The sequence below is a fragment of the Tiliqua scincoides genome, chromosome 14 (genome assembly GCF_035046505.1).
Source record: "Tiliqua scincoides isolate rTilSci1 chromosome 14, rTilSci1.hap2, whole genome shotgun sequence".
In the NCBI taxonomy this organism is placed as follows: domain Eukaryota; kingdom Metazoa; phylum Chordata; class Lepidosauria; order Squamata; family Scincidae; genus Tiliqua; species Tiliqua scincoides.
In genome coordinates, this window is record NC_089834.1 from 7,186,447 (window position 1) to 7,203,303 (window position 16,857).

Consider the following 16,857-nt stretch of genomic DNA (forward strand, 5'->3'; position numbering starts at 1 on the left):
TGAGTGGTTCAGTCAGCTTCCTCATGAGGAACATAAGAACAGGAAGCCTACACCATGGCTATACACCTACACTAATGAAGCTATACTATATCTCCAAAACTAGAAGTGATAGGGCGAAACGGATGCCATTTTTGGAATTGGCACCTCAAATTCATATCAAGCCACCATGAAGTTTGGGAAAAACGTTTCTGATCCTCAGTTTTGTAGGCCCGTGTAATTAATTGCTGGATAGCATACAAGAGTTAGGTTTGACTAAGTTTACTTTTGCACGCAGATATGGGGAAAGGACATTTGGATAATGGGGAGGTTTCTTAATTTGTAATTCCAGGACTGTTTTCTAATGAGGACCTTGCCATGCTTTTGGCATCGTTGCATGAACATTGGAGCATGCAATCCAATTTATGGCTTGCCCACTTTCTCTCTCATCCTTTTCCCATTCCCTACTTCCCAACAGTGTTGTACAAAAGGCTCCTCTGCTTAGTCTTTCCACCACTTCCTCAGGTGAACACACCATCTGTCCTGACCTGGCATTAACTCATTGTCTTCCACCCCACTAGATGCACTTAGGGCTTTGTTTTCTCTAAACTACCGGCCAGCTGCTCCAAAGCTGGTTCTTGCCACCCGATTCTCTAGTTGGTTGGCCTCAGACTATTCTTCTTCTGGTCTGATGACTTCTTCCCTTCTGCCAAGTGCATTCAGTGAATGAAGCTGGAAAGTTAGCTAGAATGTATTTAGGAGGGAAGAGGCCAATCTTGGAGACCTCCCAACTTGGCACAGTTGTCCACCTGTACGAATTGCACTGTATAGTTTTTTTGTACCAGCTGTTGGGATGTATTGGCTTTCTGGCCAAAACTGCCTTCTGCTCTGTACTCTTGGCATCGACACTTTATTGGAAGAACAAGAAGCCTTGGAGCACCATAAACGACTTACACAGCCCAATCCTAACTAAATTCCCGGACAACGATACAGTGGTACCGGCTTCACTGCTTCCTGCAAGGGAATTTCAGCTGCTGGAGGATTCCTCAAGGTAAGGGGACATTTGATTCCTTGCCCCAAGGTAAGCCTCTGTGGCCACAATAGGTCAATTCAGACCTGCCCAGCTATATTCCTGGAGCAAATCTGCTTTGATCTATGTTGGTGGATCAGACCAGGAAAAAGGGATATGATATAGTGTGCACTGGTTCTGCTGATCCCGCCCACCCACCTCTGCTCCCTTGCTGCCCTACCCCACCCAGTTACACCCCTCCCCACTCCCCATCCCCCACCCCACCAGGTTTACCTGCTCTGCCTAGCATTGTGCACTGGCACCAGTGAGAAGGCTTTGGCTTTCCCGCTGGCGCTGCTGGAAACTGCACTGATGCAAAGTGCTTTATGTTGCTTTTGTGACAATCCCCAGTGCAAGCGGGGAACAGAATTGGACCATAACACAATAATTTCAGCACAAACTTTCGGGGACTACAGTCCGTCCCATTAGATGCATGAAGAGATAGCCTCAATTTTTCCATTATGGACAGAGAGAGCGAAAACAAAAACCCCAAAACCAGACAAGGTGGGTTCAGGGTATTATGGGATTTTGGTGACCGTTACTGGGTGAGGTTCAGTGAGGACTCACCACAGCAATAACAGTAGATGAAGCAGACTTCCTGGCTGTGCGGAGTTAATTAGCTGATAGTAATGAGGCAGAAAGGATGGCTTCCGTTAGAGCTAGCATGGGTAGATCCAAACTTGTGAATGATCAGGACCAAATTAAGAGAATGCAAACAGTGCAGTGGCTCACTATTGTTGTGTGAAGTTAAGCTAAATAAATAAGATAGATATAAGGATAATTTAATCAGGTAATCATACTCTTTCTGGTTGAACTATTTAACAATGTAGTGAAACAGGAAGCCTTCATTCCTGTTCAGGCCCATGCTAATAGAATCAAATTTCCTGATCTATCCTAGTTCAGCAGCTCCTTGCAGGATTCTTCCCTTTTATATTCCTTTGTTGTAAAATGCTGACCTTCAGGTCAGCTGCAGTGACTCCTAGGAGACAGCATTCCCAATATTATCTTTATTATCTAGATCAGTGTTTCCCAATTTGTGGTCTGTGGACCACAAATGGTCCAGAGGAGCACAGGAGTGGTCCGTGAGCCATCAGGCTGTGTAGTCTGCAGGCAAGCAGAGCGCTGTGAGCTTGTCACCTTGCCGGCGCTGTGTTTGGGCCCTCCCACCCTCCCTTGCCTCGAAACAGGGCCGCTCTGGCGGCCATTGGCAATGCCACGATGATGTCATCACCTATAAAGGCATCCTCCCCAAGTCTTTCTACAACTGCACAGTCAGTGGTTCGCAATGGACTTGAGTGCGAGTGTGGCTGGTCTACAGTCTCCAAAAGGTAGGGAACGCTGATCCTAGATACTCAGCTTGGTGAGTTCATTGCCAATATGAGATCTGAACGAGAATTTGGCGGTCTGGGGCTCAGTTTGGACCTTGAGCGTGCCTGCGTTGTTCTTTTCAGCCCCTTCTAACTTGTTATTTTGATTTCCTGAGATAGAGCAGAGAGAGAACTGAAGCCTCGCTTGCGACGTAAATGTCAGGTATTCCTGCGCCGAGGCTCCCCCTTGTTCTTCCTCCCCGTACCTGCTGTTTGAAGATCATATAGGAGCCTAATTAAAGTAAATAGCCTTGGCTTGGAAGCACAGGAGCTTGTCACAAATGCTTTGGCTTTTTTCTTCCTTCCGAGCGCACGGATTGCAGTGAGTCAACATCAAGGCAAAGGCAGAGGGGGCGTGGACGGAACAGTTGCTGTTCCAGGCGAGAGTGAGCGAGCTTCTCTTCCTATCGCTTTTATTTATTTTAAATAAGCTTCTGTGAATAATTGCTCTTCCAACTTCTGCTTTTGCTCTTTTTTGCCTGTCGAGCCCGGCTGGCTGGCACCCTGTGCAGCACTCCCCGCACAAAGGGGGATCGTGTTGGATGCGTCACCTGTGTTGCTTTTGGAAGCCAATCATTTTAGCCGTCTTAAAACAACGAAGGTCACCTTGGGCAGGCGCAAACTCTTTTAAATTTCCAGCAGAGGAGCGCTGCGGCAGATTACAAAGCGACCGAGGATCTCTGAATAGCACGACTTGGATGAGATCTGTCCCTTTCTCACTTTTTTTTTTCTTCAGGGTTGCTGCTTTCCTGATCTCGTTGCGGTGAAATGTTCCATTCTTCCCCCCTTTCCAACACCTGCAAGGTCCAGCTGAGAGTTTCCTTTGATTTGTATAGATTTGTCACCTGTTTATTTCACGGCCACAAAGCAACTTGCAATTCTGCAAAGCAAGTTTGTCATGGGTTTGTGCCTGTCAAACCCAAGGCCTGCTGCCCATCCAGAGTTATCTCAGCCTGCAAACAACCTTGGATGCTTGTGATCACCTTGGGGAGAAGAGCAGGTTGTCTGGTCTCAGGACCTGACCTTCTGCTTCAGGGATTTAACCCTCTTCTCAGGCTCTCCAGAAGGAAGACGAGTATCTCAGGGCAAGAGAACCAGAATCAAGGAGGCAAACTATATTATGCTTCAAGTTTTAAGGTCATAACAAGAGCCCTGCTGGATTAGTCCTGACGCCGGTTCCCAGGAAGCTTCTTTAGGTGGCCCAAGTAGACTCATTGGGACTGCAGCAGCTCTTCCCAGTGTAAGGGGAAGTGATTCCCCTTGCCCCGGTCTGAGCCACTTTCGGCCCCAAACTCATGGTGGATACGGGGCAGGCTAACCGACCTCCCAGCGCAAGGTGGGATTGCACAGTGAATGTTCTGTTTCCCTGACCTCCTTTCATCCCTGGGGGGGGGGGGGGAATCATGGCTTGTTCTGTCCTTCCATCAACTCAGTGGCACATTCAGATCATTGCAGTGCCGCCTGAACCAGAGGAATGTGAAGACTCTTAAGACCCCGGCAGATTGAGTTTTCTTTGGAGTAAATAATGGCCGGACTCATCTGTGTGTCTTCAGTCACTTGGCTGCCACAATCCTCACCTCATCTTGCATTTATTCAGTTTCTTCGCATGGTCCAGGGAGAATCATTCAATTTTTCGTCATTAATGTTTAGCACTTTTTTTTTTCTGGTTTCCATCCTTAAATTGTTCATGCCCAGGGTGTAGCCACAGGCCTTATGTAACCTAAATAGCTGTATTGCTTGGCACAGCCTAAGATCGCTGCCATTGTCTCCACTCAGCATTCACAGAGGCTGCAAGGCTGCAGAGGTGATATAGCATAGTGGGTAAGAGGGTGCGATCCTAACCAACTTTCCAGAACCCAGGTAAGGGCAGTGCAGCTCCCAGGTAAGGGAACAAACATTCCCTTACCTTGAGGAGGCCTCCGTGACTGCCACCCAACTACAGGATGCAATTGCAGAAATGCAGGTTACATGCCCCATTGGCACAGCTAAGCCAGTGCTGGAAAGTTGGTTAGGATTTGGGCCTGAGCTGCAAACCAGGACTTTTCTGGTTCGACTCTCTCCGGTGGCATGAGCTCTCTCTGCAAGCTCTCAGCCCTCTTTGCCTCAGTCCTCCCTATCTGTGAAATGGAGTTAATAGTCACCATGCTGAACGGTTGTGAAGACTACATCAAGGTTATGCATCTTGGTTGGTTTGCACACTCACAAAAGTTCTGTACAAGTGCTTAATAGTATTAAATTGAGGAGGAACAATGGGAAAATATCACTAAATATCGTGGCAACCTTCAGTCTCGAAAAGCTATGGTATCGCGCTCTGAATGGTGGTTCTGGAACAGCGTCTAAGTGTGGCTGAAAAGGCCAATCCGGGAGTGACAATCCCTTCCACACCGGGAGCAAGTGCAGTCTGTCCCTGGTCTGTCTCCCTGGCTGTGGGCCTTCCTTCTTTGCCTCTTTGCCTCAGACTGTTGGCCAAGTGTCTCTTCAAACTGGGAAAGGCCATGCTGCACAGCCTGCCTCCAAGCAGGCCGCTCAGAGGCCAGGGTTTCCCACTTGTTGAGGTCCACTCCTAAGGCCTTCAGATCCCTCTTGCAGATGTCCTTGTATCGCAGCTGTGGTCTACCTGTAGGGCGCTTTCCTTGCACGAGTTCTCCATAGAGGAGATCCTTTGGGATCCGGCCATCATCCATTCTCACAACATGACCGAGCCAACGCAGGCGTCTCTGTTTCAGCAGTGCATACATGCTAGGGATTCCAGCTCTTTCCAGGACTGTGTTGTTTGGAACTTTGTCCTGCCAGGTGATGCCGAGGATGCATCGGAGGCAGCGCATGTGGAAAGCGTTCAGTTTCCTCTTCTGTTGTGAGCAAAGAGTCCATGAGTCGCTGCAGTACAGAAGTGTACTCAGGACGCAAGCTCTGTAGACCTGGATCTTGGTATCACTAAATATAAAGAACTGGAAAATGAAATACAGCGCCTTTGGGGAAAGGAAACAGCAACCACATCTATTGCCATTGGTGCACTAGATGCAATCCCCAAGGCCAGTGGTTCTCAAATTGTGAGCTATGGCTCCCCGGGGAGCTGTGGAAACCTGCCCGGGGAGTCAGGAATCCTTGCGAAAAACCTGCCGCCCAATACAATGCATAGGATTGTAGCCCTACTGGGGAGCTGCTGTCAATGGCCCGATAGGTCAAGGGAGACACCAGCCGAAACAGTTTGGGAACCACCGCCCAAGGCCCTTAAACATCTGGCCAGCACAGGTATAGACAAGATAACAGTTGAACTATTGCAGCTAGTCTCACCACTAGGAACATCAAACGTTATAAGGCGATAATCTCACCAGTTCTTAAACCCTTGGGTAGAGTTTAAACTGGCAAGGACACAAAAACTCCAGTCCAAACATCTGGTGGGCTGCGACACCACTGATTATGGTTTTGGTTGTTGCTGTCACTATTGTTATTGAGGAGGGAGACAAAACTAAAGAGTGACAATACTCCCCTCTTAATTTCTCTATCCCGCTAAAGCAGGGGTGCCCAAACCCCGGCCCGGGGGCCACTTGCGGCCCTCGCAGCCTCTCAATGCGGCCCTCAGGGAGCCCCCAGTCTCCAATGAGCCTCTGGCCCTCCGGAGATTTGTTGAAGCCCGTACTGGCCCAATGCAACTTCTCTCAGCGTGAGGGCGACTGTTTGACCTCTCGTGTGAGCTGTGGGATGAGGGCTCCCTCCAATGCTTGATGTTTCACGTCTGTGATGCAGTAGCGGCAGCAAAGGAAAGGCCAGCCTTGCTTTGTGCAAGGCCTTTTATAGGCCTTGAGCTATTGCAAGACCTTCACTCATTCATATAAGTTTGTCTTTAATATATTCATTTATGAAAACTTATGTAAATTTATTCAAATTTTCAATGTAAATTAATTCTTTTTTTCCCCCCCGGCCCCCGACACAGTGTCAGAGAGCTGATGTGGCCCTCCTGCCTAAAACTTTGGACACCCCTGCGCTAAAGTATGGGCAAATGGCTCCTTATCTGAGTATTCCGATCAACCCTTCTGAACGCTAATAAAATACTGGCATTTTTAAGAAGGCCAGTGCAAAAATAGGGACATTGTTATACCAGGGGCCAGTGACCAGGGTTGACTCTGAAAGCTTGGATCTTCTGATAAATGACTTGTACTTGTAGAACCTCCAGGAATAGCCAGCTGCCAACCTTATTTAGGACCAAATCCTCTCATTACATTAAAAGGCTTTGTTTAAACCCCCCCCCCCCCAACTTCAAATAGCTATTGTGGGTGATGGGGAATCTGAATTGGGACTGCTGTGAGGTGTAGGAGGGCTTTATTTAACCCTTTCAACCTGTGCTTCAGTTCCAATAGGGGAAGCTGCAATTGGCATTAATTAGAAGCCCCTGGTGTGGTGTAGAATAGAATAGGTGTGGTGTGCCCCACAAGTATGGGTGGAATTGGCATTAATAAAAGCCCCCTTCCCAATGCCGTTTGTGGTGTGGGTAGAATTTTTGCCAGGTTAAAAACACCACCATGCTATAGTTCCAGGCCTGCTTGCCCGCTCTCCCAGAGTAGCTGTTTAAGGAAAAAATAAAATGAATGGCCAAATGGTTCCTTTTAACTCAACGTACAGCCTGGCCCTTAAAGTTTCAGTGGGAAGCGAGTGTCTGAGCTCCTTTTGAAAAGCTCAGCCGTTTCCAACTTAAGTGGCCATCAGGGAGTGAGGCTTGACCTTCCCGTTTCATAGGCCTCTGAAGGGCCAGTTTCTTTCATAGCCTCCTGTTAACAAGGTAATGGTGTGTGCTTTTTTTAGTCCGGTAATTTTACAGTCTATATGTCAAAAATAAGCACTCAAGAAATGTCAAAATGCTTTTATCCTTGAGTGCTTCTTCCTTGCCTATTTTCTGTTTTATGACACAATTCGGACAAAAAATCTTTCCAGTTATGTCAGCTTTAATAAAATATTTTTAATTTATTTGAAGTGTTAAAAGGTGTGGGGCATGGAAGCCTTTTCCTTACTCTGAGGATACAGAACTTACTTAGTCCGGCGGCTTCATTTGAACCAAGAAAAGCCCGTCTCAATCTTGCGCGGTGTTAAAACGTTTGGGCTTTGTCCAATTGGAGGAATTAATATTGATTTGTAAAGCCGGTCATTCAATCTTCCCCATGGTTCGAACAAGGAAGGTGTGTTAATTGTTAGGAGTTTTATTAGGTTTTTCTTCTTGTCTGAAGCAGGACCTGTCAAGATCTCATCTTCCTTTATGACGTTTTTATTCCTCTGTTCCTCTTAAGGCAACAATTTTCAGCCAGGGCACCGCAGCGCTTTGGTGTGCCACAAATGATCCAGAGGTATGCTGTGGGAGAGAGTCATTTATTAGTAGGGCTATTGGGGGATGTGAGCCCCTGGCTGGCAGCATCATAGCATGCCTTGAGAATGGTAAAAAAACTGATGGTATATCCTTTGGCAATTTGAGTGTTGGGAGAGTTAGAACAGACAAAAGAAAATATTTCTTTACTTGGCGTGTGGTTGGTCTGTGGAACTCCTTGCCACAGAATGTGGTGACGGCATCTGCCCTGGACGCCTTTAAAAGGGGATTGGACATGTTTCTGGAGGAAAAATCCATTACAGGTTACAAGCCATGATGTGTATGTGCAACCTCCTGATTTTAGAAATGGGCTATGTCAGAATGCCAGATGCAAGGGAGGGCACCAGGATGCAGGTCTCTTGTTATCTGGTGTGCTCCCTGGGGCATTTGGTGGGCCGCTGTGAGATACAGGAAGCTGGACTAGATGGGCCTTTGGCCTGATCCAGTGGGGCTGTTCTTATGTTCTTAACTACAATTCCCAGGAAGCCTTGCAGGTCTCTTGTTATCTGGTGTGCTCCCTGGGGCATTTGGTGGGCCGCTGTGAGATACAGGAAGCTGGACTAGATGGGCCTATGGCCTGATCCAGTGGGGCTGTTCTTATGTTCTTAAGCACCTTCTCAGTCTGGCATGAGATGAAAAAGTTTGAACACCGCCGTTCTAAGAAGCACATTGTGGAGGACAAGATGCTCCCATTATTTACCCTTACAACAAATCTGTGAAGTAGATTTGTGTGTGTGTGTGTGTGTGTGTGTGTGTGTGTGTGTGTGTGAGTGAGTGAGTGAGTGAGTGAGAGCCTAAAGCAGGGGGTTGGACTAGATGACCTTTTAGGCCCCTTCCAACTCTATGTTTCTGTGATTAATTTTGTTTTTTGTTTCTTGCTTTTTAACAGGGGTGACCCATCCCTTGAGGCTCACTGAAAAGCGGGTTGAGAGAAGCAGCAAATAGTAGGGGGTGTCCTGCACCCCATGCCCATTCACCACCTCCCCAAGCCCCTGTCAGCCCATTTGCTGCACCCCCTGTGCTTCTCAGTGCCCTGTGCTTCTAAATGGTCCTCTTTATCCATGGGCTTGGCATCCAAGCATTTCAGTATCCACAGGTGCTGACCCTGTGGCTGCAGGGCCTCGTAGGACCTCTCAAACATGACTGGAAGTGCCTTCCAGGAGGTCCTGTGAGGGCTGACCACAGATTTCATTATCTGTTGAAATTGTATTCATGGGGGATATGGAACAGATTCCCCACGGATACTGAGGGCCCATGGTATAATAAGTTGAAAAGCAGGAATAAGTGTCAGGAGAGGAAAGCACTGTAATGAATAAAACGCAAAGTTGATTGTTGTTGTTGTTGTTGTAGGAGTGGACTTCAACAGGTGGGGAAACCCTGGCCTCTGAGCAGCCCGCTTGGAGGCAGGCTGTGCAGCTTGGCCTTTCCCAGTTTGAAGAGACACTTGGCCAACAGGCTGAGGCAAGGAGGCAAAGAAGGAAGGCCCATAGCCAGGGAGACAGACCAGGGACAGACTGCACTTGCTCCCAGTGTGGAAGGGATTGTCACTCCCGAATCGGCCTTTTCAGCCACACTAGACGCTGTTCCAGAACCACCATTCAGAGTGCGATACCATCGTCTTTCGAGACTGAAGGTTGCCAACTACCATGTTGTACTCTTAATGGGGTGCAGTTAAGGGGGTGTCATGATGAGCTCCTGCACTCTGACCATTCCTATTACACCACAAAACAATTGTATTCCCGGTCTTGGGCTGCTTGATTCTTTGTTCCTGACCCAGGCCGATGAATCTCTCTCTGACATTAAGGCTGCTCGCATTGCATCCCATCAGAAGGCCAGCCTTCCCGCCATGAGTCACAGAAGCATTTGGCTTCCGTGGAATTCTGCTTGCTGCCTGCCCTGGCTGGGTCCCCCCATGGGGTGCTGCCATTTCTCTAGATTAAAGACCGTGCCTCTCTCTTTTTGTGTCCTGTTCCTGTCTCTTACACGGTGCATATGAGCTGTCATTGCAGGTCATGCTGATGATAAAGTTAGTGTAAAATTAGACCTGACATTTAGAACTTGGAATGTGCTAGTAAGAAATGTAGTTAAAGCTAAATCAGGGCAGTATCATTCTTGGGCCCTGTTGAATTTTACACAGATAAAAATTCATCGTTACTATTCAAGACCCAAGTGAAAAGAAAAGAGTTTTTTTTTTAAAAAAAATTTTCTTTTTCAGATTTGCAACAATAATGCCTGCATTTGTCATCACCCTCTATAGCAGAAAATATCCTTTCTGTGCCTCCATGCCAAGCCAACTCTCTTGTAGACTATCAGTGGTCTTCCGCCTTTCCGATCGTGAAACCCAAAGTGCGTTCTGATTGCTTTGTTTTAGTCATTCTGAAGCTTGGGAAGCCCTGCAGAGGTGTCCGTGGGTCTCCTGCCTCCTTTGGAGGCAAATACTGGCTTAGGTAATTTTTTAAAAGCCTTCTGTCGCCAGAAGCGGCTTGATCTTGGGGGTCGCCTTCCCGCCACCCTAGCAAAGACTTAGATGCTTTCCAACTTCCAAGGAGAAGTTTGGGAACCTCTGCTCTAGGCCTCTGGTCTTCTCTCCTTCACCTACTTCCTGTTCTGCTCTTTGTTGCCTTCTTTAAATTGCAGAAATAGGAAACAGCAGTGGAAGGTAGGGTGATGGAGATGAGGCAGGAGCCAGGATAGGGAGGCACCACACAGTGGGAGCAGCGACTTGCCCTGCTGCCTCAAGTCTTCAGGTGGGGTTTGGGCTGACCCAGAGAGTGGAATTATTTAGTAATTGCATTTGGAGCAAAGTACCAAATGCTCTGAAAGTGCTCCCATTCTGCCTTATTGCCAGACAGCCAGTACCATCCGTACTCAGGGGTTGAAGAGGCTGCACTACTCATTCTTTCCATGTCTTTTCAAACGGTGGTTGGCAACCTTCAGTCTGGAAAGACTATGGCATAAGCCTACAGCACCCGGTATTCCCAGGCGGTCTCCCATCCAAGTACTAACCAGGCCTGACCCTGCTTAGCTTCCGAGATCAGACAAGATCGGGAGATAGTGTTCAGTATAGGGAGATGGCTGGCAACCTTCAGTCACAAAAGACTATGGTATAAGCCTACAGCCCCGGTATTCCCAGGCGGTCTCCCATCCAAGTACTAACCAGGCCTGACCCTGCTTAGCTTCCGAGATCAGACAAGATCGGGCATATGCAGAGTAACAGTTGCTGCCAGTTGTCAAAGGAAAGGAAAAGCAAAGAAAGTATTTATTTACACAGCATGCAGTTAATCTGTGGAACTCCTTGCCATAGGATGTGGTAATGGCATCTGTCCTAGATGCCTTTGGAAGGAGATTGGGCAGATTTCTAGAACGAAAGTCCATCACAGGTTACCAGAACCGATGCGTATGTGCAGCCTCCTGGTTTCAGAAGTAAACTATCTCTGAATGCCTGGTGCAAGGGGCTGGCAACAGGATACAGGCATCTTGTGGTCTCACATGCTTTGAGAGGCATCTGGTGGGCCAGTGTGACAGACAGGAAGCTGGACTAGATGGGCCTTTGGCCTGATCCAGCAGGGCTCTTCTGATGTCATGTGAAATATCGCCAGGGAACAGCATGACCTCGTTCGTGAGAAATTTGGCTCCTGAAAATGAAATCGAGGGCAGAAAGCAAAGACAAGCAAATTAAGACATTGAACCTGAGTGAAAGATGGTGTCGGGATGACGTTTGACTGGAAGCAACTGTTCCCAGGGCATCTCGGGGGAAGCGGCTGGTGCAGTCACACTCTGAGAGTGCCCGCTTGATTATATCATCTGTGTGCCAAGACAAATGGGGGGGGGGAGAGAAGCCTATTGTGGGTCTTCCTTGGCAACTTGCATTGTTGCCAAAGTTCAGAATGTCAATTTGCTTCACTTGGGATGCTCAGGTGTGATATAAATCAGGTGTAATATAAACTGAGCCGCCGTTTCCACCAGAAGTTTTGTTATGGCTTGGAATAAGAAACAAAATTTTGCAGGTGCAAAAGCTTTTAGTTCATTTTTGGCCAAGCCCTTGGACACTTGTCGCTGCTCAGACTGAGCAAACGCACCTCAAAGGCGGATTTTTTTTAAGGTTTTGGAGAGCTGTCCGCAAACCTAGGGAAGCCCCAGCCTTGTGGGAAAATGAACTGGGCAGGCAATCGTTCTGCTGGTCTGATCGATTGCTAGGAAGCTCCCTGGTCCACACAGCCTCTGAATAAGCTGTAGGCATTTTTAAACAGGTCCTCCCCCCTAGAATTCTCTAGTGATGCTGATAGTGGCTGACCCAGTTTCGAACTGAGCTGAGTTCATATGTTGCTATTGGCAACGGTTATAGAACTCTCTCTCCCTTTAAGAAGCAGTGTGGTGTAGTGGTTAGGGTGTCGGACCCAAGGCATTCACTGAGTGGTTCTGTGCTGGTGACATTCTCAGTCTAACCAACCTAACAGGGTTGTTGTAGGGCAAACATGGCTGGAGGGTGAACCTGCCATACAACCCTGTCTTGAAGGATATAAGAACGTAGTGATGAGTGATAAGTGATCATAGTGATAAGAACATAACGATCCTGGTGGATCACTAGGCCATCTAGTCCAGTTTCCTGCATGTAACTTTTGGCCCACTGGGAGCACCCAAGACAACAAGATATCCTTGCAACTCCCTTGCACCTGGCCTTTTGAGATAGCCTATTTCTAAACCCAGCATACCCATCACGGCTTATAACTGGACTTTTTTTTTTTTTCTAGAGATATGTCCAATCCTTTTTTAAAGGCATCAAGGCCAGACGCCATCCTGTGTCAAAGAGTGCCACAGACTAAATTACATGCTGGGTGAAGAATGAGCGGGATGGAAATGTAGTAAATCAATTAAATCTCAGGGTTAAGTTTTAAAAAAAAAATTGAGATGATAATACTGTTTATATTTGCACAGCACTTTCTGAGTGCAAAGAGAAAGAAAGAAAGAAAGAAAGAAAGAAAGAAAGAAAGAAAGAAAGAAAGAAAGAAAGAAAGAAAGAAAGAGAAAGAATTATTTTGATGATGTTTTTACAAAAACTCTAGATAGAAAGTGTTGTTCTCCCCTATTACAGATGTGGCTGTATACATAGCTGTATCAGATCTTGTCTGATCTCGGAAGCTAAGCAGGGTCAGGCGTGGTTAGTACTTGGATGGGAGACTGCCTGGGAATGCCGGGTGCTGTAGGCTTCTACCATAGTCTTTCGAGACTGAAGGTTGCCAACCATCTCCCTATACTGAACACTATCTCCCGATCTTGTCTGATCTCAGAAGCTAAGCAGGGTCAGGCCTGGTTAGTACTTGGATGGGAGACCGCCTGGGAATGCCGGGTGCTGTAGGCTTCTACCATAGTCTTTCGAGACTGAAGGTTGCCAACCATCTCCCTATACTGAACACTATCTCCCAATCTTGTCTGATCTCGGACGCTAAGCAGGGTCAGGCCTGGTTAGTACTTGGATGGGAGACCTCCTGGGAATACCGGGTGCTGTAGGCTTCTACCATAGTCTTTCAAGACTGAAGGTTGCCATCAAACAAACAAGTGTATCCATTGAGCTCCACCACCTTTGGACCAAATCTTCCTGGTCCTGGGGTAGGATTGATTGAGGCTGCACTTGCCTTGTGCCTGCATGTTTACTAGATTTATACTGTCTGTCTTTAGCTTTGTCCATTGGTTGCCTCAGCACTAAACCATAGTAAACAAGGACAGGGTATTTATAACACAGTGAAACTGGAACACAGAAGGCTAACTAACAGTTAATGAGTTCCCCTGCCCAGCCTCAGTGGCCTGCTGACCTGCTCACATGGCTTTCTTAGCCTACATTTGGCTCCCAACCTGTCCGCTGGGACTTGCAGGCATCTTTGCTGTTTACGTGCCAGACATCCAGACCTATTGCACCGGAATCGCTGTGTGTTAACTCCAATCAATATTCTTTTGTTTTCACCCACTCCCGATGTTCTGGCTGACCTAAAATTGCATGCTGCAGATGGGGCTTCCTCCTGATTCCACGAAACTGTTCCTGCTATCCTAGGTGTGGCTCCCTCTCCTTTTAATTTACCAGAATGTTAAAAATAGGCTTGAGCTGCAGAGGCGAGGCTGAGTAACAAATGGAGCCCCTTGGGGGGGGTGTGCCTGGAGGTTTCCGTGGTCCCACGGAAAAGAAAAGAAGGGGGAGCTTGTGTCTGTCTCTGATACTGCCTTGCTTGTCGCAGGAAGCTGCTTAATTATCCCGCTGGTTGGGGATCCTCACCGTGCTGTTTTTACTGACTTCCGAGGACCTCATTAAGCAGGAGTTTAATTTGTGCACAGATGTCTCAGGGAAAATGAGACTGGCTGCTTGGGTGGGGTGTGTTCTTTTTGTGTGTGTTGTCAATAAGTGTGTTGTCATTATACCTCTTGTCGATACGCTGGACTGAAGAACTTGTTTCTTGTGTGTCTGGACTTGCTGTGAACAGCACGCTCTACTTGTTTTATGTTTGTGTGGATTTTTTTTTATTTTTTTGCAGCGGCTTGAGTAATCTGATGACCAATCAATATTTTTTAATCAGTTGCTCCAGGTCAGAAATATCCCTCCCTCAGCTTTCTGAACCACTGAACCATCCCTGCGCAGGCGAACACGTGGTCATGTTTTGTTAAGCGCACCACATCACTCTGCGTAGGTTAATTTGGGACTGCAGATGCGCTACACACGTTGATTTGTATAGGAACGTACGAGGACACTTGTAGGACACTGCATGCGCTGAGTCCTCTCCCCCTTCCTTGGCCAGATCCGCCAACACAGATCAACATAGATCAACTGGCGCAGGTCCAAGTTGACCCATAGTGGCTGCTGGGGCATACCTCTGGGTCAACCTGCGCCAGTTGATCTGTGTTGATCTGTGTTGGTTACTCCGGAGTTCTTGGCTCTTCTTCCCATAGTCTGAGTGCCAAACCAGATGAGACCCTGGAGATCTGTGATTGGAAATCCCATCTCTTTTGTTTAAAAAAAAGAAAAAAAAAAGAACCATAAAACATCAGGGAGGAGAGAACTGAATCCATGCCACAGACCTGGAGAAAGGGGTTGTTCTGTTCCCCTTGTGCCATTTTTCCCATGCAGGTTCCCCCCCCCCCACCATGTGCTGTTAGAGAGAGCATACAGGTCTCCAGCATACAGTCTCCAGGTCATACAGTCTCCAGCATACAGGTCTCCAGCATACAGCATACATGCTGTACAGCATACAGCATACAGAGAGCATATAGTCACCAGCAAGTCCTGGTGACTGTTGGATCTGGACATGAGCAAAGGCCCACAAAGGAGAAGACTTGCTGTGTTTGTTTTTCAGCTAGAAAGCCAGAAATGAAGTCGCTAGCATGCCTCTAGCATGCTAGAAACATGATTCATTAAAAAAAAAAAAAACTTAAGGAAAATGGTGTTGAATGCACTTCAGGGTGTTTTCTCAACATTTCATCAGTACCTAAACTTACCTTAAAGTTTTTAACTTCTGTATAATGCTTTTAAAATCTTGAGAATGGATAGCTCCTTTTGTCCAAGTTCAAAAGCCCCTCTGCTACTGCCATCCTGAGTTGCCATAGAAGATGGCTGTGTCCAGTGGTTTCTTTGAAACAGGCCAATCAGATAACCTCATTCATGGAGGTGGCCGTGTTTTCTAGCCCCGAGCTCACAGGAAGGATTACTAGCATAGCGAGCGTGCTAGAAGATGAAATATGAATGAAGCCTTATGAGGAAAGGCTACGGCGTTTGGGCCTCTTCAGCCTAGAAAAGAGACACCTGAGGGGGGACATGATTGAGACATACAAAATTATGCAGGGGATGGACAGAGTGGATAGGGAGATGCTCTTTACACTCTCACATAATACCAGAACCAGGGGACATCCACTAAAATTGAGTGTTGGGAGAGTTAGAACAGACAAAAGAAAATATTTCTTTACTCAGCATGTGGTCGGTCTGTGGAACTCCTTGCCACAGGTTGTGGTGCTGGCGTCTAGCCTAGACGCCTTTAAAAGGGGATTGGACAAGTTTCTGGAGGAAAAATCCATTACGGGGCACAAGCCATGATGTGTATGCGCAACCTCCTGATTTTAGAAATGGGTTATGTCAGAATGCCAGATGCAAGGGAGGGCACCAGGATGAGGTCTCTTGTTATCTGGTGTGCTCCCTGGGGCATTTGGTGGGCCGCTGTGAGATACAGGAAGCTGGACTAGATGGGCCTATGGCCTGATCCAGTGGGGCTGCTCTTATGTTCTTAACTACAATTCCCAGGAAGCCTTGCAGGTCTCTTGTTGTCCGGTGTGCTCCCTGGGGCATTCGGTGGGCCACTGTGATACAGGAAGGTGGACTAGATGGGCCTATGGCCTGATCCAGTGGGGCTGTTCTTATGTTATGTTCTTATGAATGTGACCCTAGCGTACATTGGGGGGGGGGGAGAGAACAGCTCTCTAGAGCTTCTAGCATTGCAAGCAGAAAAACGAACACAGCCTTGGTATTTCTGGATCAGAAAAGCAGTTTGGAGTTGTGGTACCATGGACAGCTCCAAAGGAGCAAGACTGAGGTCTTAAATAGTTCCTTGCAGACCTCCCCTCCTGGACTCTGTCTCCCTGCCTGCAGAGTGGAAGTCCTTAAAGGGACACTCTTCTGTCTTGGAATCCTTGCATTTTGCCTCTTCTTGGTCTCACCTTGCCTTGTCCGTTGCCAGTGTTAGTGTGCAAGCATTAGGCAAGCACCAGATTTCTAGCATGGGAGGCGCTGGTTCTTCAGGAAGTATGGGGTGGACTTGGGCGCATGTTGCTACCTCTAAGGGCTCCTGTTCAGGGGTTTTTCTGGCTCAGTGTCAGGATTGGGTCCTGTGCTGGTCTCCCCACCTCGTAATTGGACTCAACTTAAATTCACTTTTTAAATGAATAACTTGGCGCAGGAGGTCATGGCAGCCACTGAAGATGAAAGTGAGTCTTTTGACACACTGTAGATGACACACTTTTGACACACTGAAGGTGAAAGTGTGCCAGAAGACACAGTGTGTCATTTGGCACATGCTTGGTGTGTGTCAGGCGGAATTTGAGCAGACCTGGTATGAGTTAGT

General features: G+C 47.5%; 1 protein-coding gene and 1 pseudogene across 6 annotated transcripts in view; one reads left to right on the plus strand and one right to left on the minus strand.

Moving 5' to 3' along the window:
• The window catches only part of ARVCF (ARVCF delta catenin family member), a 752,684-nt gene that overhangs the window by 569,729 nt on the left and 166,098 nt on the right, over window positions 1–16,857 (plus strand). Inside the window, exon 1 of one of the 6 annotated variants that reach the window (XM_066609738.1) lies at window positions 13,659–13,811. The exons of the other annotated variants lie outside the window; for them this stretch is intronic. The gene's annotated coding sequence lies outside the window, so the exon portion shown is untranslated. Of the gene's footprint in view, window positions 1–13,658; window positions 13,812–16,857 lie in introns of those variants that run through there. 6 annotated transcript variants of the gene reach the window in all.
• LOC136634965 (5S ribosomal RNA) lies at window positions 10,723–10,845 on the minus strand (annotated as a pseudogene).